Raw genomic sequence first — 3,640 nt, 5'->3', positions numbered from 1 at the left:
AAAGCAAATGCCGTCCACATCTCTGGAAGAAACGGCAGTGCCTAGCCATGTTCTAAGCCCTCCCATCCTCCCTGGGCTTCTGGCAGCCGGAGTGAAAAGAGAGGAGCACAGCACTGGGACCCGTTTGACAAAAACCGGCTTCCCACGGGAAAGTCTTTCTCCACGTGCAGACATGCTCCCAGGTGCCTGTTTCAAGGTGAAGGAAATGCCATACACTGACCTGGAAGAGACCACAGGGCCCAGTCACCTCTGAGCCCTTCCCTCATCCCGGCGGTTTTGCTAGCAGGAGTTCAACCCCAATGAACACAGCCCGGAGACCCATGGGGCAAAAACGGCTTCCGACGAACAATAGGTGCTTGCTGTGGAAAACCTATCCCAAGTGGGGGTAGCCAGGTAAACAAAATGCCACACACCCAGGTGTAAGAAACAATATTGCCCAGGCATCGTCTAAGCCCCTCACATTGTCTCTGTGCTTTTGGGTTAGGGTTCGGGTTAGGGTTAGGGTTCAGGTTCGGGTTAGTGTTCGGGTTCGGGTTAGGGTTCGGGTTCGGGTTCGGTTTCGGGTTAGGTTTCGGTTTCGGGTTCTGGTTCGGGTTCGGGTTCTGGTTCGGGTTTGGGTTCGGGTTCAGGTTCGGGTTCGGGTTCGGGTTCTGGTTCGTGTTATGGTACGGGTTCGGGTTCGGGTTCGGGTCGGGTTCGGGTTAGTGTTAGGGTTCGGGTTCGGGTTCAGTTTAGGCTTCGGGTTAGGGTTCGGGTTAGGTTTCGGGTTCGGTTTCGGGATAGGTTTCGGGTTAGGGTTCGGGTTTGGGTACGGGTTCGGGTTCGGGTTCGGGTTCGGGTTCTGGTTCAGTTTAGGGTTCGGATTTGGGTTCGGGTTCACGTTAGGGTTCGGGTTCGGGTTAGGTTTCGGGTTCGGGTTAGGGTTCGGGTTAGGGTTCGGGTTCGGGTTTGGGTTTAGGGTTCGGGTTTGGGTTAGGGTTGGGGTTAGGGTTAGGGTTCGGGTTCGTTTTAGGATTCGGGTTAGGGTTCGGGTAGGGTTCGGGTGAGGGTTCGGGTTAGGATACGGGTTAAGGTTAGGGTTAGGGTTCGGGTTCAGGTTCAGGTTAGGGTTCGGGTTAGGATTAGGGTTCGGGTTCGGGTTCGGGTTAGGGTTAGGGTTAGGGTTCGCGTTAGGGTTAGGGTTAGGTTTCGGGTTTGGTTAGGTCTAGGGTTCGGGTTAGGGTTAGGGGTAGGGTTCGGGTTAGGGTTAGGGTAGGGTTAGGGTTAGGGTTCGGGTTCGGGTTAGGGTTCGGTTTAGGTTTCGGATTCGGGTTCGGGTTCTGGTTCGGGTTAGGGTTCGCGTTATTGTTAGGGTTAGCGTTAGGGTTAGGGTTGGGGTTCGGGTTAGGGTTCGGGTTCGGGTTAGGGTTAGGGTTCGCGTTTGGTTTCGGGTTAGGGTTAGGGTTAGGGTTAGGGTTCGGTTTAGGGTTAGGGGTAGGGTTAGGGTTCGGGTTAGGGTTACGGTTCGGGTTAGGTTTCGGGTTCGGGTTAGGGTTAGGGTTCGGGTTAGGCTTAGGGTTAGGGTTAGGGTGAGGGTTAGGGTTCGGTTTAGGGTTAGGTTTAGGGTTAGGGTTCGGGTTAGCGTTAGGGTTAGGGTTAGGGTTCGGGTTAGGGTTAGTGTTCCTCTTAGAGTTTGGTTTAGGGTTAGGGTTAGGGTTAGGTTTGGGTTAGGGTTAGGGTTTGGATTCGGGTTCGGGTTAGGGTTAGGTATAGGGTTCGGGTTAGGGTTACAGTTAGCGTTCGGGTTAGGGTTCGGGTTCGTGTTAGGGTTCGGTTTCGTGTTAGGGTTAGGGTTCGGGTTAGGGTTAGGGTTCGTGTGAGGTTTAGGGCTAGGGTTAGTATTAGGTTTTGGGTTACGGTTAGGGTTCAGTTTCGGGTTCGGTTTCGGGTTCAGGTTCGGGATAGGGTTAGGGTTAGGGTTAGGGTTAGGGTTAGGGTTCGGGTTAGGTTTCGGGTTAGGGTTCGGGTTGGGTTAGGGTTAGGGTGAGGATTCGGGTTCGGGTTAGGGTTCGGGTTAGGGTTAGGGTTCGTATTCGGGTTAGGGTTAGGGTTCAGGTTAGGTTAAGGGTGAGGGTTAGGGTTCGGGTTAGAGTTAGGGTTAGGGTTAGGGTTAGGGTTAGGGTTCAGGTTAAGGTTAGGGTTAGGTTTTAGGTTGGGTTAGTGTTAGGGTTCGGGTGAGTTAGGGTTAGGGTTAGGGTTAGGGTTAGGGTTAGGGTTAGGGTTAGGGTTCGTGTTCGGTTGAGGGTTCTGGTTCGGGTTAGGGTTCGGGTTAGGGTTAGGGTCCGGGTTCGGGTTAGGGTTAGGGTTCGGGTTAGGGTTAGGGTTCGGGTTCGTGTTTGGGTTAGGGTTCGGGTTAGGGTTCGGGTTAGGGTTTGGGTTAGGGTTAGCGTTAGGGTTAGGGTTAGGGTTAGGGTTCGGGTTAGGGTTAGGGTTAGGGTTCAGCTTAGGGTTAGGTTTCGGGTTAGGGTTCGGGTTAGGGTTAGGGTTAGGGTTAGGGTTCGGGTTCCGGTTAGGGTTTGGGTTAGTTTTAGGGTTAGGGTCGGGTTAGGGTTAGGGTTTGGGTTAGGGTTATGGTTAGGGTTAGGGTTAGGGTTAGCGTTAGGGTTCGGGTTAGGGTTCAGGTTAGGGTTAGGGTTCAGGTTAGATTAGGGTTAGTGTTAGGGTTAGGGTTCGGGTTAGGGTTCCGGTTATCGTTAGGGTTAGGGTTAGGTTTCGGGTTAGGGTTAGTGTGCGGGTTCGGTTTTGGGTTAGGGATTGGGTTCGGGTAACGTTTGGGTTAGGGTTAGTGTTTGGCTTCGGGTTCGGGTTAGGTTTAGGGTTAGGGTTCGGGTTAGGGCTAGGGTTAGGGTTCAGGTTCAGGTTCCAGTTAGGGTTCGTGTTCGGGTTAGCGTTAGTGTTAGGTTTAGTGTTTGGGTTCGGGTTCGGGTTAGGGTTCGGGTTCGGGTTAAGGTTAGGTTTCAGGTTAGGGTTAGGGTTTGAATTAGGGTAGGGTTAGGGTTAGGTTCGGGTTAGGGTTATGTTTCGGGTTCGTGTTAGGGTTCGGGTTCGCATTCAGGTTAGAGTTAGGGTTAGGTATCGGATTAGGGGTCGGGTTAGGGTTAGGGTTAGGGTTCGGGGTAGGGTTAGAGTTCGGATTAGGGTTAGGCTTCGGGTTAGGGTTACGGTTAGGGTTCGGGTTCTGGTTCGGGTTAGTTTTAGGGTTAGGGTTCAGTTTAGGGATAGGGTTAGGGTAAGGGTCGGGTTAGGGTTCGGGTTACGGTTCGGGTTTGGGTAGGGTTAGGGTTCGGGTTAGGGTTAAGGTTAGGTTTCGGGTTAGGGTTAGGGTTTGGGTTAGGGTTAGGGTTAGGGTTAGGTTCAGGTTAGGGTTAGGTTATGGGTTCTTGTTAGGTTTCGGGTTCGCGTTCAGGTTAGGGTTAGGGTACGGGTTAGGGTTAGGTTTAGGGTTAAGGTTGAGGTTAGGGTTCGGGTTCGGGTTAGGGTTCCTCTTAGTGTTCGGTTTAGGGTTAGGGTTACGGTTAGGTTTGCGTTAGGTTTAGGGTTTGGATTCGGATTCGGGTTAGTGTTAGGGTTAGGGTTCGGGTTAGGGTTACGGTTAGTGTTC

Source organism: Ursus americanus, unplaced genomic scaffold (assembly GCF_024610735.1).
Source record: "Ursus americanus isolate L20-20 unplaced genomic scaffold, mUrsAme1.1.p SCAF_107, whole genome shotgun sequence".
Taxonomy (NCBI): Eukaryota; Metazoa; Chordata; class Mammalia; order Carnivora; family Ursidae; genus Ursus; species Ursus americanus.
The sequence above is the reverse complement of the archived record's forward strand: the minus strand, read 5'-3'. Positions refer to the sequence as shown.